The sequence below is a fragment of the Elephas maximus genome, chromosome 17 (genome assembly GCF_024166365.1).
Source record: "Elephas maximus indicus isolate mEleMax1 chromosome 17, mEleMax1 primary haplotype, whole genome shotgun sequence".
NCBI classification, from domain to species: Eukaryota; Metazoa; Chordata; class Mammalia; order Proboscidea; family Elephantidae; genus Elephas; species Elephas maximus.
Window position 1 is genome coordinate 15,263,866 of NC_064835.1, and position 24,926 is coordinate 15,288,791.

Sequence of the window (24,926 nt, forward strand, 5' to 3'; positions counted from 1 at the left end):
ATTAGATATAGTCCTTGAAAAATATACGTTAACATAAGGCAAACTGGCATATGACAAGACTCAGAGGAGAAACAGAAATCAGAGGCACCAAATCCAAATAGGGCACTCAGGTAAGAGCCATCAAGGTAGAGAAAGAGAAGCGACCGTGAAGAGAAGCCGGAGAACGCCATATCATGGAAGCCAAGAAGAAAACAGATTTTTAAAGAAAGCAGGTGGTTAATTGCTAGCAGTGTCAAACACAACAGAGATGTAAAGTAGCGTGAGCCTTGAGAAAAAAACTAGGATGCTGCGCAGAGAGGAATTCAATCGAGTGACGACAGCACAGATTCAGTGAAGTGGTGGAGGCTAAAACCAAACTACAAGGGATGGTAAGAAAGTCATGGCGATGAGTGTGAACCTTTTGGAAACATTATTGATGAAAAAGGAGTCCCTGGGTGGTGCAAACAGTTAACGCATCTGGCTGCTAACTGAAAGGTTGGAGGTTCGAGACCACTCAGAAAAAAAAAAACCTACTAATCGACATCCGAAAAATAAACCCTGGAAACCCTCTGGAGCACAGTTCTGCGTGAGTCAGAATTGCCTTGATGGCAACTGCTTTTAAGTGGTTTAGTAATGAAAGGAAGGCAAAAGATGGATGTTTGTTCAAAGGGTTTTTGGTCCCTCCCAGACAAGGGATAAGGTGTCTTTCATCAGAGTGGAACTTCTTATCAGTAGAGAAGTAAAGAGTAAAGATGCAAGAGAGAACTGGGGACAAATTCTGAAAGAGGAGGCAGTATGGAGAGTCTGAGTAGGGAAGCCCCAGTACAGAGCTCAGCAAAGAAGACACTTCCTCCTCTGATTTAAGAAGGAAGAGAGGAATGATGAAGATAAAGATAAATGTTGATATGGAAGGAAGTTGAGGCAACTCAAATGGAACTCATCGTCTTAGCAAGGAGATTTCATCTGCTGAGAATTTTAGAAAAGGAAGTGAAGGTGTTGCTGAAGACTGCCTAGATCAGCTACTCTGGAGAATGCCATTTCTTCTTTTGCTACCTGGCAAACTCCTACCCGTTCTTCAAGACTTAGATCAAACACCACTCCTTCTACCCCGCAAAGAGCCCAGTCAGAGTTGGGAGCCCTGTCCCCTGCACTCTTTCATTTATTCCTCTACTACAACTTTGATCATATCATGCTGTAATTATTCCATTTATGTTTCTCTCTCCTTCTAGACTGCAGTCCTTGATGGTGGAGACCATATTTTACTCATCTGTATGTCTGCAACATCTAGTCTGGTACAAGATGATATTCAGTAAATGTATATTGAATGAATAAATAAATTACTTCTTCAGTCATGCATACAAGAATTCCAATTCAGATCCGGAAAGGTTAGGAAATAGCATTTCAGAACTAGCATCCTAAATGTCTGGGTTCATTTCAGATCGAAGCAGTCTGCTCTTGGGTAATTACCCTAACCTCTCTGCATCTAATAACCCAGGCTCTGAAAAATGGGGACTACAGTCTGTGGAGCTGGGAGCTTCATTAGCGAATGCCAGTAAAGGGTCTTTAAGTGGCAAAGCAGATAATTACAGCAAATGCCTCTGAGGAGGAAGGACGACAAAAATGGGACTCGGAGACAATAGGGGAGCTTCCTTGTAGGATTTCCACCCTGCTTCACTCTGACACCAGCAGCCACAGATTATCCAGGGCCCTCTCAGAGGCACTGGCACAGCAAGGTCCCCAGATTATGTGTTCACCAAGGTCGTGAACTTCTGTGAAAGGATATTTGTTAGAAGGCACAAGAGCCCTGCTACTCAGCACCTCCCACCTCAGGGCCAGGATGCTCTCTGCTTAACTTTCTGCTTTTTCTATTGTTCTATCTTGCAGCTCCCAATTTCCACCTTTACAGATCATCAATGGATCGCTCAAACGTACTTGACCTTTGGAAATACACTTGTGCTTCCAGGAGATACACAATCATTTATCACTGCCATTTACCAAGTGTTTGCTAGATGGACACCTGGGTAAGGCCTGAAAGCAGCCAGCAGCCCATTTGCACAAGGTGTGATATGGTTTACCCCAGACTGGTTGCTAAAACAATGACAATGCTTTCCATTTCTATGGTCATATAAACATAAGGCAAAACTATTCTAAACTGCTTGTGTTAAGGCGGAGGAGCGCTGCTGTAGATAAATTAAGAGAAATGATACTTTCAAAGCATTGTGTTGGTTCATATTGTGTGTCTCCTCTACAGGCACAAATGCGCATGCACGTGTGCATGCCCACACACACACAAACACACAGACACACACCAGCCTCTAAAACTGAATTGTGCTGAAGACAAATTCATAGTCAGTTTGCCCCCGAGACACACACACTCCAGGTTAGCAACCTGTGTGGTAATAATGGTAAAGACAGCCTGGGATTTTTAATTGTCACGGTTAACCAAAAGTTTACTATATACAGGACACATCAGAGCTGGAAAGAGCAACAGGAGGAAAAAAGAAGGAAGAAAAGAAAAATGGGGATTAGAAGGGAAGGAATGAATAAAAAGCAAAAAAGAGAGATAATGATCAAAATTTGTTATAGATGTGTGTTTAAGTCAGTGGTCTCCATTCTTTCCCATACTTATTATCAACACACATTCAATTATCTCCAGAGTAGGGGCATTTCCAGTTGAAGGAGGGCCTTACATGGCTATATACATTCTACTGAAGGACCTTTTATTTTCTGAAACTACAGGCTGTTTTCTTATTATCAGAGCAATTAACACTCTGCAGTTACCCATCAACATTAAATATAGAAAATTGGCTACAGCTATAATTAAAACTCTGGTTAGTATCCACATTAGCTAGCTGATTCTAACGTTAGCCACTTAGAGTTCTTTTGAAACTGATAATTAGTTGGGAGAGGGATAAAATGACAACATTTTCTTATTGATGTAACTTAAGGTTTCACAGAAAGCCCAGATGTCCTCTAGCCAGAGATGTCATATGCAGGAGCCCTTTAATTATTGAAAAGTTAGACTAGTGACTTCTATGACCACTTATAACTGTAAAGTTGTATGATCTGACAACCTCAGAGGAAAACTGCTAGATTATTTTATGATATGGTCATTGTGGGAAAGTTCTGTCCCTGTTGGAAAGGCCACTTGTACCTCCCTTGTTCATTACATGGGAGAAATTGGTAATACAATGGTCAATTCTATTCTCACTGACGAAAACACCTTTCAGTGGTCCTCTGAGGACCTGGTTCTATGTGCCTCCCCTGGCCCCAGCTCATCATTCACAAGTATTTTAGTATTTGACAAATATTTTTTAGTGAAATCTTAGCCTGTGTTCTTTTCTGGGCAAAGCCAAGGTAAGTAGTTTTGGAGCTCAACATACCTTAGGCATTTTGGATTACATTATTCTGCCAGCAATCAAAACAGAGACTAAAAAGCCTCACTGAAAACAGTAAGTTGTTCAACCAAAGTGTTATCAACGTAACAGACAAAAATTACAGGAATTGAGGAGGCATTTGATTTTTTGAGGTCTAGGACCTCAAATATCTTTCCTTAGCATTTCAACAACTTTTTTTTTTTTTTTAATCCAAGCATTGAACCTGGAAATATTAAAGTCTAGAGAAGAAAGAGCAGGGTGAGAGAAAGCCTAGTAGTTTAGAGGAAGAGGGAAGAAGAGAAGAGGCACTACACCCTGCTTAAAGCTCCCATCATGCAACTAATCAAATGTGGGGTATAATAAAAAAAAAAAATTTGGTATAATAGGCAATCATAAAGATACAAAACACAGTGCATAAAACCTTAGAACCCAAGATCTGTAGAAAATATGGGGTATAAGATATCAGTTATACCACCCATCACAACCTCTCCTTCTTTTATAGATTTACAGGAACTAAAATTTATAGATTATAGACACTAAGGCTCTAGATTGCCAAATGACTAGCTGACTATTTTAGAGTGAAGGAGAAGCAAAGCCATAACCAGAGCCCAATGCCAAGATCTGAGAACCCAATAAAAATATGGAATTTCCTTCTTTTTTGCCCTGAAAGAACTTTCACAGAGGAAATTCAATGTGTTATATGATGAAGTTTATCAAAATGTATAATAATTCATAAATAAGGATTTTAACCCAATTATCAAATAACTGCCTCAATTTCCAATGCCTATTTACTCTGTGCACTTGCAGTCATGTTTTTGTCAACTATTTCACATTTATTGGTCATCTCCCAAACTAAACCGCAAATGCTTGAGGACAAGGGCTTTTTATTTTGATCCATGTCAAACTCTCCTCATGCTCACTGTGGTTTACTCGCATTCCATAGAATCACCAAAAATGTTTTCTGCAAACCCAACTTCTGCTTTTTCTTAGGGAAGAGGAAATGGTTGAAGTACTTCAAATAAATGTTGCTGTGAAAATTCTGCATGTGAAATATTGATAAAAATTACTTGGTACCTGCTTTCACGTACATTGAAGTAATATGAACTTTTAAAAGCATTTCCATGCCTACCATTTAATTCTTGTATTTGTTGCCTCATTTTCATAAGCAGGCCTCAAAGAACATAGGAACCACAAGTCCACCAATCAGTCCACCTACCAATGAAAGTTATGTCCCAGGACTTGGGGCCTTTTGGTAAACTGGCAACTGGTCATTCTTACTCTGGGCAAGCAAATCCCCATTATAATTCATCTGGCTGGAATACAACAGCAGTCAGCACTGGAAATAAACAGTGCTCAAGTGGCAAATTATAGCAACTCAGACTGTAGAAAGATCCAGAAGACCAAACTACACTTCTACTTAGTCCTTTTAATATTGAGGGAAGTGATATCAGTGTACTTCAATCACCCCTCTACTAATGTGTTCACAATGCTTACAGGCTAGTTTCTGCCTGTCTGCCATTTCCTCACGATTTAGCCCTCCTGGTACGACTGCAATGAGAGCTGAATTTTTCACTGGAGGTAGGTCATACTGACAGTGATTGCAGCTGACAGGAGATTAAAAGGAACCAAAGATACCTTGTTGAAGAAGTCTCATCCAGGTCACCCACTTGTGAAAAAAACAAGTGGATGGTGAGGGAGAAATATAGGCTTATTGCTTAAGAACCGGCAGGAATAACTGTATTGTCTAATTCCTCTTCCCACTTCTAGCCTCCCACTTCTACACACAGACTTTTAAACAAGTTCATTATTTCAGAATTGCTATATTTCTCCTCATCAGTTTTAGTTCCAAAAAAACCAAACCCATTGCTGTCAAGTCAATTCCAACTCATAGATAGGGTTGTTATGAGTTTGAGGCTCAGCCACCTTTAAAGGCAGTATTAGCAACCTTTCCCATCCTACCAAGCCAAAGTAGTCTCTCCCCATGGCACTTAACTCACCCCTTTACTGTAACACTTCCATGTTTACATGTCTTTCTCTCCTCAAAATTGTGAACCCTTCACAGGTACAAAGTTCATCTTACTCATCTTTGTATCCACCTGTACAGTGGCAGAAATAGGTGGCTATCCACCAAAATTCCTGCTTCCCCTTTCCTAATACAGAGTTGTTGATGGGAAGCTGTTGCCCAGCCAGAGTCTACATTTTCCATCTCCATTAATATCTAGTTGTGATCATGTGACTAGTTTTTGCCCATAGAAAATGAGCAGAAGTGGTTTTTCACTTTGAGGCTGGTAAGAAACCAGTGTCATACCTCCATCCTCTCTTTTGGCTGCTCCAGCTGGAGGCAGAGGTTGATGAGAGCTCAGGAAATGGCAGAGTGGTGATGGAAGAAGTCCACATTCCTGAATCCCTCATTGAAGAAAGCCACTGTTGGCCAGAAACAATGTATTGTACTATTACAAGAGAGAAATAAACTTCTGCTTTGGCTGCTAACCAGAAGGATGGTGGTTCGAACCCATCAGCAGACCAGCAGCCCTGGGAGAGAAAGATGCGGCAGTCTGCTTCCATAAAGATTTAAAAAAAAAAAAAAAACCCGCTGCTGTTGAGTAAATTCCAACTCATAGTGATCCCATACAGTTTCCAAGGCTGTAAATCTTTACAGAAGAGGACTGCAACATCTTTCTTCCATGGAGCAGCTGGTGGTTTTGAACTGCCAATCTTTCAGTTAGCAGTAGAACACTTTAACGACTGCACCACCAGGGCCCCTTCCATAAAGATCACAGCCTATAAAACCCTATGGTGCAGTTCTACTCTGTCCTATAGCATCACCATGAGTCGACAATATGTTTGTTTTGTTTTTTAATATATTTTCCACCACCACCCAACAGAAATGAATTTTAGAATACAGATAAGATTATTGGTAGAAGGGCCAAGACGGCAGAGTAGTAAGATGTTTCCTGTGGTCCCTCTTACAACAAAGACCCCGAAAAACACATGAATTTATTATATATGACAATCTAGGAGCCCTGAACATCAAAGACAAAGTTGAGGAGTTGGACTGGACAGAACAGTGAGGGAGAGACAGTTCAGAAGCAGCAAGGATTTGCCAGACCTGACCTGGTTGGCACCCTGAAGGCTGAATAGGCTGGTGCACGCTGGCTGAGGCAAGCAGTAGCTCTTGGGACATGTTTTCCACATTGGGAGAAACCGAGTGGCAGAGAGTCTGTCCAAACCTCAGGAATCAGGGAGAAGCAGTGCTCAACTGGCAAAAGAAAAGTACAAGTGTCTAACCTACCCCGCATATAAAAAAAAAAAAAAAACTGTTGCCCCATATGGGAAGTACCTCTCTCCCATTTACCTTCCCTCTCCCCACTAGGTCCTGGTCTGGCTCCAGCAATTGCTGCACCCCCTGTGCCAGAAGCAGGACACATTGCACACTCTGAGCCATTCTCCCAGCTTTGGAGAGGGAACAAATTAACAAACAGGAAAAAATAATTTGCCAGCTCCCCTAAGCTGGGAACTCAGGGCAGGCACAGCCCCTTTTCCTAGCCACAGGCATAAAGGGTCCATGGACTTTGCATGCGTTTCACCCCTGCCTAGACCTGTGTGGGCACATTACAACAGACTAGGCCCTCATTAGCACAATACAACAGGGTATATACCTGAAGCCTATTTTCAACTGCAAACCTACAAACGCTATAAGGGGAGTGGCAGATTCACGACATTTGACACCTCCCCGCACATCAAGCAGGATCCCCACCTACCCACATCAGGGGCCTGAGGACTTGTGCCTCCACCCATGCCACCTAGCTACACATGACAGAGGTCCAAGAATAAGTGGTACCTCCCAGTCTTTACAGCCAACAGCACTGGGTGCCCAAGGTCTGGCTGCAAAACCCACCCACATACTCACTCTAGGGAACAGGGACACACCTTCCACCTAGATACTCAGGGGTAGTCATCAGCCCCCTGCTTTGCTTTGCACAAGAACCCGTACTGCAGCCAGATGCCTGTGTCTACTCCAATCACCCCTAACCATCTAGGATTGTAAGTGAGTGCTTATACCACACACTCCATGACTGATGGCTTTGGACACCTGAGCTGAATTCACACAAGAGAAGTAAACAGACTTCTTGGCTCACATGCCTAGTAACAGCTATAGCCACCTGGTGACAGGACATGAGAGCTTCAAAGATGCCAATAATCAAAGTAGCTCACATGACCAGCCTATTTAGGCATATCAAAATAACACAAAACAAGAAGCTAGGACACAGTAAGCAAACATAAAATAAATAAATATAACTTATTGATGGCTTGGAGACAACAGTCAATTTCAAATCACATAAAGAAGCAGACCATGATGGCTTCAGCAAGTGACCAAAACAAAGAACCAAGAAATCTCCTGAAGGAAGATAATTTCTTGAAATTACCAGAGGTAGAATTCAAAAGATTAATATACAGAGTTCTTCAAGAGATCAGGCAAAACACAGAACAAGTCAAGGAACACACAACAAAGGAACAGAGGAACTTAAGAAGGTTATACAAGAGCATAATAACAAATTCAACAGGCTGAAAGAATCCATAGAGGGACAGCAAACAGAAATCCAAAAGATTAATAACAAAATTTCAGAATTAGGCAACTCAGTAGAAAGTTATAGGAGCAGAATTGAGGCAATGGAAGTCAGAATTCGTGAGATTGAAGATAAAGTACTTGACACCAACATATTTGATGGAAAATCAGATAAAAGAATTTTTAAAAATGAAGAAACCCTAAGAATTATGTGGGAAAATAACCTACCAGTGACTGGAGTACCAGAACGGGGCGGGGGGCAGATAACAGAAAATTCAGAGAGAATTGTTGAAGATTTGTTGGCAGAAAACTTCCCTGATATCACAAAAGATGAGAAGATATCTATCCAAGAAGCTCATCTAACCTCACACAGGGTGGGTCCCAAAAGAAAATCACCAAGACATATTATAATCAAACTTGTCAAAACCAAACATAAAGAGAGAATTTTAAGAGCAACAAGAGATAAACAAAAAGTCATCTACAAAGGAGACTCAATAAGACTAAACTCTGACTACTCAGCAGAAACTATGCAGGCAAAAAGGCAATGGGATTACATATACAAAGACTTGTGAAGGAAAAAATATTGCCAGCCAAGAATTATATTGCCAGCAAAGCTGTCTGTGAAATATGATGAGGAAATTAGGGCATTTCCAGAAGTTTAGGGAATTTGTAAAAATCAAACCAAAATTACAAGAAATACTAAAGGGAGTCCTCCAGTTAGAAAATCAATAACATCAGATAACAATCAAAGGCTAGAACACAGAACAGAGCAAGCAGATATCAACCCAGATAGGGAAGTCACAAAAATAAATCAAAGCTAAAACACTGAAAATAGGGAAACAGAGATGTCAAAAGTTTAGTTTCAACTTAGAAAAATAGAGGTAAACATTAAGGTAAACACAAAGGAAACTAACGATCCCACACATTAAAATAAAAAATGAGAAAAACAAAGACTCAGCAAATACGAAATCAACAACAATGAAAAAGACGGAAAGAAAACACATAAAGAAAAACGACTCGGCACAGAAATTATGTGGAACACTATGTAATGATTAAATGGTCAATACTTCAGGAGGACATAACCATAATAAATACTTACACACCCAATGACAGGGCTCCAAAATACATAACACAAACTCAAACAGCACTGAAAAGAGAAATAGCTCCACAATAATAGTAGGAAACTTCAACACACCACTTTCAGTGAATGACAGAACATCCAGGAAGAATCTTGATAAGGACATGGAAGATCTAAGTGGCACAATTAACCAACTTGACCTCATAGACATATATAGAATACTTGAGCCCACAGCAGCCACATACTTCCTTTTCCAACGCACATGGAATATTCTCCAGAAAAGATCACATATTAGGCCACAAAGCAAGCCTTAACAGAATCAAAAACTTCGAAATATTACAAAGCACTTTTCTGACCATCAAGTGCTAAAAGTAGAAACCAATAACAGAAAAAGCAAGAAAAAGAAATCACATATATAGAAACTGAAAAACACCTGGCTCAAAAACTACTGGGTTATAAAAGAAATTAAGGACGAAATAAAGAAATTCACAGAATCAAATGAAAATGAAAACACATCCTACCAGAACCTTTGGGGCATAGCAAAAGGAGCTCTCAGAGGTCAATTTATGCCAATAAATGCACATATCCAAAAAGAAGAAAAGGCCAAAATTAAAGAATTAACGCTACAACTTGAACAGATAGAAACAGAGCAGTAAAAGAAGCTCTCAGGCACCAGAATAAAGCAAATAATAAAAATTAGAGCAGAATGAAAAGAAATAGAGAATAGAAAAACAACTGAAAGGGTTAAAAAGACCAAAAGCTTGTTCTTTCAAAAGGTCAATAAAATCATAAACCATCGGCCAAACTGATAAAAGAAAAACAGGAGAGGAAGCAAATAACCCGAAAAAGAAATGAGATGGGCGATATAACAGACCCAACTGAAATTAAAAGAATCAGAACAGAATACTATGAAAAATTTTAGTCTAACAAGTTTGAAAACCTAGAGGAAATGGACAAATTTCTAGAAACTGACTACCTAAACTAACACAAATAGGGGTACAACAACTAAATCTACAACAGAAGAGGTTGAAAAGTAATTTAAAAACTCCCAAAACAAACAAAAAAAGCCTGGGCCCTGACAGTTTCTCTGAAGAATTTTACCAAAATTTCAGAGAAAAATTAACACCACCACTACTAAAAGTATTTCAGAGCATAAAAAAAAAAAAAATAGAAAAGGATGGAATAATCTCAAACTCATTCTATGAAGCCAGTATAACCCTGATACCAAAACCAGGTAAAGACACCACTAAAAAAGAAAATTACAGACATAGGATGCAAAAATCCTCAACAAAATTCTAACCAATAGAATTCAACAACATATCAAAAAAATAATTCACCATGACCAAGTGGGGTTCATACCAGGTATGCAGGGATGGTTCAACATTAGAAAAACAATCAATGTAATCCATCACATAAATAAAACAAAAGACAAGAACCACATGATCTTATCCATTGATGCAGGAAAAGTATTTGACAAAGTTCAAAACCCATTCATGATAAAAAAAAATCTCAGCAAAATAGGAATAGAAAGGGAAATTCCTCGACATAATAAAGGGGACTTAAACAAAGCCAACAGCCAACAGCCAAGAACATCCTAAGTGGAGAGAGTCTGAAAGCATTCCTGTTGAGAACAGGAAACAGACAAGGATACCCTTTATCACCACTTTTATTCAACATTGTGCTGGAGGTCCTAGCCAGAGCAATTAGGCTAGAAAAAGAAATAAAGTACATCCGAACTGGTAAGGAAGAAGTAAAAGTATCTCTATTTGCAGATGATATGATCTTACACACAGAAAACCAAAAAAAATCCATAGAAAATTACTGCAACTAATATTATTTTTAATAGAAGATATTAGCAAAGTATCAGGATGCAAAATAAACATACAAAAATCAGTTGGATTCCTCTACACCAACAAAAATAACTTCGAAGAGCAAATCACCAAATCAATAGCATTTTCAATAGCCCCCAAGAAGATAAAATAGTTAGGAATAAATCTAACCAGAGATGTAAAAGACCTATACAAAGAAAAGTATAAGACACTACTGCAAGAAATCAAGAGACCTGCACACATGGAAAAACATAACTTGTTCCTGGATAGGAAGACTCAACATTGTGAAAATGTTAGTTCTACCCAAAGTCATTGTCTTAATCATCTAGTGCTGCTATAGCAGAAATACCACAAGCGGATGGCTTTAACAAAGGGAAGTTTATTCTCTCATAGTCCAATAGGCTAGAGGTCCAACTTCAGGGCACCAGCTCCAGGGAAGGCTATCTCTCTCTGTCAGCTCTGGAGGAAGGTCCTTGTCATCAGTCTTCCCTTGGTTTGGGAGCATCTCAGCACAGGAACCTCAGGTCCAAAGGATGCGCTCTGCTCCCGGTGCTGCTTTCTTGGTGGTATGAGGTCCCCATGTCTCTCTGCTCACTTCCCTCTTTATATCTCAGAAGAGATTGGCTCAAGACACTAATCTTGTAGATCTCATAAATATAACTGCCACTATTCCATCTCATTACATCATAGTGATAGGATTTATAATAAATAGGGAAATCACATCAGGTGACAAAATGGTAGACAATCATACAATATTGAGAATCATGACTTAGACAAGTTGACACATATTTTGGGGGACACAATTCAATCCATGACAGCGATCTACAGATACAATGCAATCTCAACACAAATTCCAATAACATTTTTTAAGGAGATGGAGAAAAAAAAATCATCAACTTCATATGGAAAGGGAAGAGGCCCCAAGTTAGTAAAGCATTACTGAAGAGGAACAAAGTGAAAGGCCTCACACTACCTGATTTTAGAAACTAGCATACTGCCACAGTAGGGAAAACAAGATGGCCTCTTTAACAAATGGTGCTGGCATAACTGGATATCCATCTGCAAAAAAGTGAAGCAAGACCCATACCTCACACCATGCACAAAAACTAACTCAAAATGGATCAAAGACCTAAATAACAAAATCTGAAGATCATGGAAGAAAAAAATAGAAACAATGCTAGGAGCCCTAATACGTGGCATAAACAGAATACAAAACATTACGGACAATGCACAAACACCAGAAGAGAAACTAGATAACTGGGAGCTCCGAAAAATCAAACACTTTTGCACATCAAAAGATTTCACTAAAAGAGGAAAAAGACAAAATACAGACTGGGAAAAAATTTTTGCCTAAGACATATCCAATCAGGGTCTAATCTCTAAAATCTACAAGATACTACAAAATCTCAACAACGAAAAGACAAATAACCAAATTAAAAAATGGGCAAAGGATATGAATAGGCACTTCATCAAAGAAGACATTCAGCCGGCTAACAGATACACGAGGAAATGCTCACAACCATTAGCCATTATAAAAATGCAAATCAAAACTACAATGAGATACCATCTCACCCCGAGAAGGCTAGCATTAATCCAAAAAACTCAAAATAATAAACGTTGAGGTTGTGGAAAGGCTGGAACCTGACTCACTGCTGGTGGGATGTAAAATGGTACAAACACTTTGGAAATCGATTTGGCCCTTCCTTAAATGCTGGAAATAGAAGTACCATACGATCCAGCAATCTCATTCCTTGGACTATATACTAGAGAAATAAGAGCAGTCACAGGAATAGATACATACACACTCATATTCATTGCGGCACTGTTCATGATAGCAAAATGATGGAAACAACCTAGGTGCCCATCAAAGGATGAATGGATACACAAATTATGGTATATTCACACCACGGAACACTACCCAACGATAAAGGACGATGATGAGTCCGCAAAACATCTCACAACATGGATAAATCTGGAGGGCATTGTGCTGAGTGAAATTAGTCAGTCACAAAAGGACAAATGTTGTATGAGACTACTATTATAAGAACTCAAGAAAAGGTTTAAACACAGAAGAAAACATTCTTTGATGGTTACAAGGGTGGGGAGGGAGAGGGGAATTCACTAACTTGACAGTAAAAAAAAAAGGAGACAAGAATTATCTTAGGTGAAGGGAAGGACAATACACAGTACAGGAGAAGTCAGCAAAACTGGACTAAACCAAAAGCTAAGAAGTATCCTGGACCCAGCCAAACACTTCAAGGGACAGAGCAGCTGGGGTGGGAGTTTGGGGACCGTGATTTCAGGGGACATCTAAGTCAATTGGCATAAAAAGTTTATTTAAAAAATGTTCTCCCTGATGGAGCAGGGGGACAGTGGGATGCAGATCTCAAATTCTTGTTAAAAAAAAAGGCCAGGCTTAATGGTCTGAATGAGACCAGAGGGACCCTGGAGGTCATGGTCCCCAGACCCTCTGTTAGCCCAAGACTGGAACCATTCCCGAAGCCAACTCTTAAGACAGAGATTGGGCTGGACTATAAGACAGAAAATGATACTGGTGAGGAGTGAGTTTTTTGGCTCAAGCAGACACATGAGACTATGTGGGCAGCTCCTACCTGGAGGCGAGATGAGAAGGCAGAGGGGGATAGGAGCTGGTTGAATAGACACGGGGAACATAGGGTGGAGACGAGGGGTGTGCTGTCTCATTAGGGAGAGAGCAGCTAAGAGAACATAGCAAGGTGCACATAAGTTTTTGTATGAAAGACTGACTTGATTTGTAAACTCTTACTTAAAGCAAAATAAAATATGAAAATAAATGTTATGCATCCCACTTTGGTGAGTGGTATCTGGGGTCTTAAAAGCAGCCATCTAAGGTGCATCAATTTGTTCCAACGCACCTGGAGCAAAGGAGAATGAAGAACACCAAAGACACAAGGAAAATATTAACCCAAGAGGCAAAAATGGACACATAAATCAGAGACTCCATCAGCCTGCGGTCAGAAGAACTAGATGGTGCCAGGCTACCACCAATGGTGCCAGGCTACCACCAATGACCGCCCCGACAAGAGGAACCCCAGAAGTCACGGTCCCCAGACTCTCTGTTAACCCAGAATTAAAACCGTTCCCAAAGCCAACTCTTCAGACAAAGGTTAGACTGGACTGTAAGCCGTAAAATGATACTTATGAAGGGTGTGCTTCTTAGTTCAAGTAGATACACAAGACTAAGTGGGCAGCTCCTGTTCAGAGGTGAGATGAGAAGGCAGAAAGGGATAGGAGCTGGTTGAATGGACACGGGAAATCCTGAGTGGAAAAGTGGAGTGTGCTCTCACATTACAGGGAGAGCAACTAGGGTCACATAACAATGTGTGTACAAATTTTTGTATGAGAAACTAACTTGCGCTGTAAACTTTCACCTAAAGCACAATAAAATAAAGATTATTGGTAGAGAATCATCAGCCTGTCCCCATCTGCTTGAAAAAAAAATGTGTGTGCATATATATGTGTGTGTGGATACAAGTGCATATATATATTGTGGATAAATATATGTATATATATATATATGTGTGTGTATACATATATAGCTGTTGCCATTGAGTCGATTCTAACTCATAGTGACCCTAAGACTGCCAGAGAATGAACAAATCTGCAAGGATGGTGAGACTTTGTCTCATGTACTTTGGACATGTTATCAGGAGGGACCAGTCCCTGGAGAAGGACGTCATGCTTGGTAAAGTGGAGGGTCAGTGAAAAAGAGGAGGACCCTCAACAAGATGGATTGACACAGTGGCTACAACAATGGGCTCAAGTATAAAGACAATTGTGAAGATGGTGCAGGACTGGGGAGTGTTTCGTTCTGTTGTACATAGGGTTGCTATGGGTCAAAACTGACTCAATGGCACCTAAAGACAACAAATATATATATACACACACACACGTATGAAGTTCAGCCTAAACAAATAAAATCTGACAGAGTTGATGAAAACTTGTAAGGGTATTAAAAAAACAGAAGTTTATTTCTCTCTCCTGTAATTGTCCAATACACTGTTTCTGTCAGTTTGTCATAATGTAGTGGCCTGCATGTTGCTGTGATGATGGAGCCTATACAACCTGTACTTCCATGTTGGACAGGTTTCAGTAGAGCTTCCAGACTAAGACTAGGAAGGTAGGCCTGGCAATTTACTTCCAAAAAGTTGTTATTACTTGCTGTTGAGTCGATTCCAACTCATGGTGCCCCCGTGTGTGCAGAGTAGAATTGCTACTTCATGCTTTCAAGGCTATGACCTTTTGGAAGCAGATTGCCACGTCTGTCTTCCAAGGGGCCTCTGGGTGAGTTAAAACTGCCATCCTTTGGCTAGTAGTTGAGTGCTTAACTGTGCCACCTAGCCAACAAAAACCCTATGGATCACAACAAAACATTGTCCAATATAGTGCTGGAAGTTGACCACCCTAGGTTAGAAGGTACTCAAAATACTCAGTGGCCACAACAATGGGCTCAAGCATACCGACGATCATAAAGATGACACAGGACTGAGCAATGCTTTGTTCTGTTGTACATGGAGTTGCCTTAAGTCGGAGCTAACTTGATGGCAACTAACAACAACATATATTTTGGGGTCTATTTGTTACTATAGTGTACCCTAACTCATACATGAACCTAACACTGCGGCATATATAAAGCATTCAAGAGATAATAACGGGATAGCTTACTTGCCCATTTCCCCTGGAGGAGCCTGAATATTTTGTTCTCTTCCAGGAAGGATTGGCTATGGATTGCACCTCAAGAAACTCTAATAATTGTTATTATGGATATTTTCCCAGGATGCTATATGATGTGACTGATTTTAGTTCATATTATAGTTGTTTCTTCGAATTTATAGATATATATTTAAACTTTGTTACTGTGGGGGAATGTTGAGGTTGTCATACCAGTGTGTGTGTACACACATACACATATTGTGTATATATACACATATGTGTATATATATACACATATGTGTACATGTGTATATATATAGATAAGAGAGAAAGAGGCCTAAGCAAGTAAAATCTGATAGAGTTGATGAACTGAGAGGACAAAAAATTTAAAGTAATCAAATTAAACCCCACCTGAGCAGAGGTTTTTAAGTACATTTCTTGAGTAATTACCCCCACTTTCTGATTTACCTTGCTGCACAGAGCCTTTATTGATCCCTCCTCTGTGGACCAGGAGCCTATTTCTTTGCTTTATATTTATTACTCATTCAAGTTATCATCATTTTCTTGTGAAAATTAAATGTTTCAAGAAACAGGGCTCCCCTCCTCTCCCCAGGAACATTAGCCTTCTCTCCAAGTGACTCGGGTTTGACAGTGGCCAGAAGCAGTCAGGAGACAACACAAATGGCTGGTGACTTGGTTTATCGTGCAAGATGCAGAATAAAAGAAAAAGAAATTGGGCTTGAGTGTATGAGATGTGGTGAGCTCAAGTAGGGAAACCTGTAAAGGAAAAGCGATCTGGGGAGGAGAGTATTTCCAGCTGCTTTTGAATGGGTAAAAGAAAAGAATAAAGGGGTGGGGGAAAAACTTCTGATTTCTTCCATCATTAAAGCCCTCAAAGATAATTCAGGGCAAATTTCAACTCTAAGAAGAAAAAGAGAAAAAAGGCAGCATCCCTACCTTCGATCTAGATTCCCCTTTTCCTCCTCATCCCATCCGGTCAATTCTGACCAACTTCCTGGAGAAGAAACTCAAGTTTTGGGAGCCCTTCTCTCACTGGAACAGCAGGGACCATGCAGGAAACACAGTCTGACGCTGCAAGAAGTCATCACTGTATCCAGAAGGGTGACACAAAGGATACGGACTCTGGACCCCACCTACAATGGGATAAACCATTCCAAGGCAGAACAAAAAGGCGTATGCAAACGTAAAGAGGAACTGAATTCAGTCACAGTACCAGATGGTCTCAGGCGGCCCCTTGACTGCTCCTGGTGTAAACCAGGGTCAAAGGCATCTGACTTGGCTCAGTAGGCAGAGGAGATCAATAATGCTAAGTAGTAGTGTCTGTGGTAAGAAACAAATCATTGCAAATCTAGATAAATGGTATCAGTGCTCAGGGCTCCTGATGGAAGCCGCATGTCTGCCACATTGACATTTTCACTGTGACTCTCCCTCAGTGGGAGGGGAGAAGTATGAGAGGTGAGGAGACAGGGAGCAGGACCAGGGTTGGTGTCACAGGACTGCATCGTCTTAAACTGAGAAGCCTCATATGGGTCAGTGCCCATCTGGCCAATTCAAGGAGAAAACACGGGGGGCTTAGAATGATGTGGATAAAATATACCCCAATCTCAAAAGAAACCAATAACAACTAACCAGTTGTCTCCAGTCAATTCCAACTTGTGGAGACCCCATGTGTTTCAGAGTAGAACTGTGCTCCACAGGGTTTCCAATGGCTATACCTTTCTTCTGAGGTGCCTCTTCCTGGGTTCAATCCACCAACCCTTCTGTTAGTAACCAAGCACTTAACTATTTATGTCACCCAGGGACTCTCGAAAGAAATTAGGAAGTAGTCAAATGAAGTTAACAGTGAGATAAACACAAAGGTAATTTTATTGAATGACTTAAATGTATTGAGCCCTTATTACATGAACCAGGTATATTTTTACTAATAAGGAAACTGATGCTCAGAGAGGTTAAGTCACTTTCTCAGCATAAGATAAAAAGTGGTAGATCCACAACTCAGAGCAAGGTCTGTCTCATCCCAAAGCCAGGCAGTCAGACAGTGGTCTTAACTCCAGTGTTTTATAGCACTGTACAGGGTCCCTTTGCAAATACAATTAAATATGTTTCTTAAGGCCTTTCTCCTTCTCACGGTCTCCATCATGTTGGGGGTCACTGGTAAGCACTTGACCTATTTGAATTCATGGAAACAAGGGGAAAAAAAAGTCCCTAAAGGCAACTGTGTTATCTGAGGGTAGAGGCATAAAACAATGAATTGTAGGAAAATGCAGAAAGCATGGAAATTTAACTCTAGTACTACACCCATTTCTTCTCTTGAGCTTAGTCTGCTTAAACAAAATTGGGGTGTTGAATTAAAGCAATAGACTGGCTAATTCCACTGTGGGTTGCTCAACTCCAACAAACTTCTTGTTGTTAACACAGGCAGCATTCCAATGATATGTCATTGTCAAACCTTCACTGAGAGAGGCAAGACTAATACAGGAGGTAGAGAACTGAATGCCAGCACACAAATCCCATATTTGAAGCACACTCTCAGGGCCCCTCCAACTTTTTTACAGGCAAGAAGGCCTGAGTCTCCCCAGCATTCTTGACCCATTTCACAGATACTACACTAATGGGAACAATGGCTCCCATGACTAATACTCACTTTATTTGTGGTTGAAAATTACTTCTCTGCTTTATCAAGGAAACTAAGATATACTGAGCATATACAATGCATCACCTCTTGTTCTAGGTGACTTCTATTCATGTCATTTCATTGATTTCCCACAACATCTTCTGAGGTGTTACACTCCTACCTTCCAGATGACAGAACTAAAGTTAGAGTGGCCAATTTGCCCAGGGTCATGACCTATGCAACTCATGGTGTTTGATCCTATGTTCTTGGAACTTTCTTCTACACTCTTTCCTCAGTCCTCTTAATGATTTAGGCCCTTGCCACAGGTCTGGGTCATCATTCAACAGAGTTCATCAGTTATAGTTCAATAGAGTAGAAAGTACAGATTACTGAGCTGAAAAACTGTACTGAGATTAGTGTATACGCTAGAAGTTAATGCCTTGCAGAAACTCCTAGTTGGTTTGCCTCTCCTTCGTCTCTTCCAACTAAAAGTGGAAAAAAGCATTCCAATTACTTGAAATTTTGGATTAGCGGATTCCTGACTTCCAGAGACATAAAGAGAAGCATTTGATGTCAAAAGAAGCTTTATTGGCTAATTAGGAAATGCTCTGAGATGAGGAGATGGGATGCATTCACTAACTACTTCACCTTTGGGAAACATGGGGTGTAGCCGAAAGAGCGTGGACCTGGGATCTCCCCGATGAGAATCCCGGCTCTACCACTGGGTGAAGCTGAGCAAGGCATTTTACTTCTCTGTGCCTCTCTCTTCATCTTTAAAATTGGAACAACACTACCAACCTCAAAGTGTTGTTGTAAAGAACAAATAAAATAATATATACAAAATACCAAACATTGTGCCTGGCACATATACACACTCAATAAAACTTAGTTTCTTTCCCAAGCCCTTCTGATACAGCTGTATTTTGATATGTACTCAGGAGGAAAGAAGGCACCACTTTTTGGATTCCCACTTTCTGCAATATTAATTGGCTGGAGGGAGAGGCAGTTTATAACCTTGTCGTGTATAACCATGGCTGCACTGGTATTCATGGCTAGATGGCATTTCCAACAAAGAGCATCTGACCATTGTGAGGCCAGTTGATGACTTCACTACCATTGTTGTGTTGTATAATAAATCTCCATAATGTATCATTCAGTCTCTTACAACTGCCCAGATCCTGCAGACGGTGTCACCACATTTATACTGCCCTACTTTCCCAGAATTTCCACATCTCCAGGGCCATTACCACCTCCTGACTCTCTCACATTTATCCTATTATGCTATTATTCTGCACCCAGCACTGCCTGTTTTATTTTCTACTTTCTGCCACAATATTATGGGACCTGAGTTGCAGCCTCTTAGATAGCATCTGTCTGCTTGTCATCTGTGTCCTCCACTGGGGAAGAGGGAGGCGTGAAGGCTCCATTGTAGACATGTATCAGAGAAGAGACGATGCCAGAACATTTCAGTGAGCAGGAGGCATCCTAATGCAGATGCTGCAGGCAGGAAGAGGTAGAGCGGGCCAACAAAAATAACTGAAGACCATAGTTTAAAGCCACCACATACCCTGATGTATAGACAATTTGAACTGAAAGGGACAATTGACAATTAGTGGGTAAATGATCTTTACATTCATTCCCCTTGAAAAAGGGTTACTTTGGAATATTAATTAAGGAGCCCTGGTAGTGCAATCGTTAAGCACTTGGCTGCTAACTGAAAGGTCAGTGGTTCGAACACACCAGCCGCTCCGCAGGAGAAAAGACCTGGCAATACACTCTTGTAAAAGTTACAGCCTAGGAAATCCTATGGGAAAGTTCTACTCTGTCATATAGGGTCACTATGTGCCAGAATCAACTCGAAGGCAAACAACAAACATTAATTATCTAACACAGCTGCCTACACAGAATTCTCTGCCTCTGTTACAACCACTTTTCTGTACAGATTGAACGGGATGTGATCCTAAAATTGTTCTGATCCAACAGGGGAAAAAAAAAACCTGCTGTCATGGGTTTGAATCTGACGCAAGGGGACCCTGTTGTGCTCCCTAGGGTTTTCAACAGCTGTGATCTTTTAGAAGTGGATTGCTACGCCTTTCTTCCCAGACACCTCTGCATGGACTGAAACCACCAATCTTTTGGTTAGTAACTGAGAGCATTAACCATTTCCAGAGACTCCAGTTCAGATCCAGTTTCAGTTTCAAATTCGAGGTTAATTTCCAACTACTGATGGCATCACCTGGCTGATAGTCTTAGCTCCATACCTTATCTACTGGGTTACTTAACGTCCTCAAGCCTCTATTTCCTCATCTGTAAAGTGGCAATAACACTGCCTATCTTGCATGGTTGTTGGGAAGAAAAATGATATATATATAAACTTGTGATCCCATGCCTGCCCCATAATCAGAGCAATAGATGTTTACCTGATCCCGCCCTTCCCTTATCCTAAATCCATGCATAGCTTTATCATTTAATTTCAGTGGCCTATCTTCCCACAGGTCTGGATTCATCCTTGTCGCTGCCTCTGTCTTACTCAGCCCAGGGACTGAGAATAAGTGCTCAATAAACACTAGTCAATTTAAGAAGAAGTGGAATCGTAAACCTCCGCAGCAACTGATGAGTTCAAAGGAAGAGAGCATCACAGTTTTCCAAGTAGATTTTTTGTTGTTGTTGTTCAGCCACATTCTCACACAGATTGCCATTAATAGCACCCTCTTCAAAAATTATCCATGTCTAAGTCGTAACTTTGGTGAAGGGTAAGAAAATACACAATACTGTGGAAGCCAGCAGAACTTGTACAAGGCAAGGTCATGGAAGCTCCATAGACACATCCAAACTTCCTCAGTGACTGAATTTCTGGGCTGAGACCTATGGGGACCACGGTCTCAGGGAACATCTAGCTCAATTGGCAGAACACAGTTTATAAAGAAAATGTTCTACATTCTACTTTGGTGAGTAGGGTCTGGGGTCTTAAAAGCCTGTGAGCGGCCATCTAGGATACTCCACGGTCTCACCCCTTTGGGAGTAAGGAAGAATGAAGAAAACTAAAGATACAAAGGAAAGATTAGTCCAAAGGACTAGTGGACTACATCTACCATGGCCTCCATCAGACTGAGTCCAGTACAACTAGACAGTGCCCGGCTACCACCGCTGACTGTTCTGACAAGGATCACAGTAGAGGGTCCTAGGACAGGGCTAGAGAAAAATATAGAACAAAATTCTAACTCAAAAGAAAGACCAGACTTGCTGGCCTGACACAGACTGGAGAAACTGTGGGAGTATGGCCCCCCAACACACTTTCAGCTCAGTAATGAAGTCACTCTTGAGGTTCACCCTTCAGCCAAAGATTAGACAGGCCCATAAAACAGAATGAGACTAAAGAGGCACACCAGCCCAGGGGCAACGACTAGAAGGCAGGAAGGGACAGGAAAGCTGGTAAGACGGAACTCACGGTTGAGAAAGGAGAGTGTTGACAGGTTGTGGGGTTGTTAACCAATGTCAAAAAACAATATGTGTACTAACTGTTTAATGAGAAACTAGTTTGTTCTGTAAACCTTCATCTAAAGCACAATTTTAAAAAATTATCCATGTCTCCATTTTAAACATTACTTATTTACAAAAAACTATAAGTAGATAGATAAATAAGCAAATTAACTATAAATAAGCCCTGGGACTTTCTTATGCCAAACAACAGTCTCTGGCCATCCAGATTAACCAAAATGCTTATGGAAAACAAATTAATTAACTACTAACTACTCTTAAAGATAATTAAGAAGGAAACAGGATTTGGGAAAAGGGGGAGGAGAGAACGAACCTCTGCCTCTCACAGCTAAACAGAAATGACTTGCATCCTCTAACATGTCGATACGATCAGTGTTACCATTACATCATTCCAGTGCTGAAACAAATTGAAAGCTGACAGGGTATATACTCTCCTGGATTCAGAAGCAGGTCATAATTAGGCGTCTTCTTTATTTACTGAGTACCTACTGTGTGTTGACAGCCCAGCAGCCCAAGAACTACTCAGATCAGGTTAGTCTCAAGGGGGTAAAGTCTGAGCCATGCATGATAAAGTTTGAATTAAACACTTATTTAGAAGGAGGGAACAAGCAAGCTGCCCTCAGAAGGAAGGGAAAGGGCACTGGCCCCATTCTGGGAGGGACAACGTCCAGGCCTCTTCTCAAAGGAAGTCTTATGTGTGGACCCAGGTGCTGCTGAGGGGGGTCTGGCAGGGCGGTAGGGATAAAAGACTTTCTGTAGGCCCTCTGACCCCAGCCGTCCCACGGGAAATGAGCGGGAGGCTGCTGGCAGGCAGACAAGCAGGTGTGCCCTTAAGAAGCCATGGAGATTAGCTGGGGCTTATCCAAACCTCTGCAGGAGGCAAATCTCTCCTGGCTCTTGAAGGAGACCTCAGCGCTCCTCCGGCATCAAATAAGCCAGATGTAGGATGGACGTCAACTTGGCCTTTTGTGAATCCAGGGCCCCGGAGCAGGAATCTGGACACCATCACATTCACCAGGGGCCCCAGTGAGAAAGAGACTTAGGAAAGCATGTTTAGAGAAATGAAAGAAAAGAAAAAGAAGTGACTGCAAGGCAGGAGCACAGATAGTGAAGCCCCATTTCCTATGCTCCGATCTTCGTCTCTGGGGCAATTGTTTGCCACCCAGATTAGGCTGATAATTATTTCTTTCTCTGGAAATTGTGGCTTCTAGGGGAAAATAGATGGTATCTGCTCTTCAACGGAGGTAACTCAGTGAGAACTAGAAGACTTAAAGGTTGACAGCTCCTCTTCCCAGGAACCCTAGGGGAAACAAGCTAGCAACTTCAGCAGTGAGAGGAGAGGAGGAATCCCGTCAGTGTGGAATAAGTCAGTCTGACACTATGCTAAGGTTGAATGACATGCGGGAAAAGCACTGACCTCAGATCCAGCAGACAGGCACCTGAATCCTGGTTCCACTACGCATCCAGAGCTGTGTGACTCTGAATAAACTACTTAACCCCTCTGAGCATCAATTACCCCATCCTGAAATGAGTCTAACAATGACTCCTTCACAGAGTTGTTTTCAGCATTAAATAGGATAATTTATATAAGCACCTAGCATAGTACCTGGCACATAAAACCTGCTGCCATCTAGTCAACTCTGACTCATGGGAACCCCATGTGTGTCAGAGTAGAACTATGCTCCATAGGGTTTTCATGTCTATGACCCTTTGGAAGCAGATCACGAGGCTGTCTTCCAAAGCCTCTGGGTGGCTGTGAACCACCCAGTAGCCAAGCACTTAACCATTTGCACCACCCAAGGACTCCACCTGGCACATAGAAGTTGCTCAATAAAAGTTTCCTTCTTTTCTTCCCATATTTCAATAACCCAACCAGATAAATAGATAGGGAGACAGAGAGAGAGAGTGAGATGATAGATAGACAGATAGATAGATTGATAGGTAGGTAGTTAGCTAGGTTGGTGGACAGGCAGACAGACAGACAGACAGATACCCAGAGATAGATAGATAAAATCCTTACTATTTTACACATATATAAACCTGTTCCCAGTGAGGGTAAGTTGCTTGCTCAAACCTCATGCAGACGGTGAAAAGGCAAAAGCCAGGATCCGGGTTTTCCTGATGTCTTTGCTGGGACGTCTTGCTGTTTCACTGGCACCATAAAGATGACCCAATACCGAGTCCCAGAAAAAACCAATAACGGCATGACAGGAAGGAGGCCAAGGGAAACTTCCTGCCCAAGAAGTATGTCTATCAAGAGACCGTAGCTGTTGACTGCTTCTCAAGCCTGGTAAAACTCACTCAGGAAAAATATGGGGTATATGGGGGGGGGTTACTCATAGTTATTATTAATAATGTACCAAAACCTCTCTTATCTTTTGAGTTTATTGTGCCACACAAATACCCAAGTTTAAGACAATTGAGCCTGGAACAGCTCAAAGCATGGAGAAGATGTCCTTCACTCAATAATAACACCAAAAATAACAAGAAAACAATAATAGTAACTTTATTTGCAAATCCCTGCCCCCCAGCACATCTGGCAATAGCAGGAGCATAACTCCAAAGACTGGTTACAGCCTTCTCTCTATCTAATTCTCTCCGATAGTTTCTGTGGTAGGAGGCCCTCTTTCTGATGCCACAGGTTGGTAAATCTTGGCTTGGTTTCTTCCCAGAAGTGGCTAAATTTCTACTACTAATTGAGTTATCGTGACACCAACACCTAAACTTTCATAATTTTAGAACTAGAAGGAATCTTACACACCTTCTAATCTTCCCCTCTCATTTTCTACATAAAGAAATTGAAGAAGGCCCAGAAGTGTGCAGTAACTCTCCCAAGGTCACAAAGGTCAACTTGGCCAGCTCTTATTGCAGCATCCATCTCCTCCGCCGGTGTCCAGGGACTCAGGGACCATGCGGATGGAAGAGATAATCTCCTTGTACAATCGTTATTGGCACCACAGACCTAACTGTGTGCCACCCAGCTGCTGTGCAGCGGACTCAGACTCATGGCAGCCCCACGTGAGTCAGAACAGAATTGTACTACACAGGGTTTTCAATGGATGCCTTTTCTGAAGCAGATCACCAGGCCTTTCTCCTGAAGCACATCCGAGTGAGTCTGAACCATCAACCTCTTTGTTAGCAGCTGAGCACTTGACTGCTTGCGCCACAAAGGGACAGAAGACACAATCTCCTTACACGATCCTTATCATCATCGCAGAGCCAACTGTGCACAGAGCTCATGATAAAGACACTCAAAACCAAATGCAATAAA

General features: G+C 41.3%; 1 long non-coding RNA gene across 14 annotated transcripts in view; it reads right to left on the reverse strand.

Annotated features, from left to right (window-relative positions):
• LOC126060888 (uncharacterized) overlaps window positions 1-24,926 on the reverse strand; it is a 414,465-nt gene that overhangs the window by 214,883 nt on the left and 174,656 nt on the right. The gene's annotated exons all lie outside the window — the stretch shown is intronic.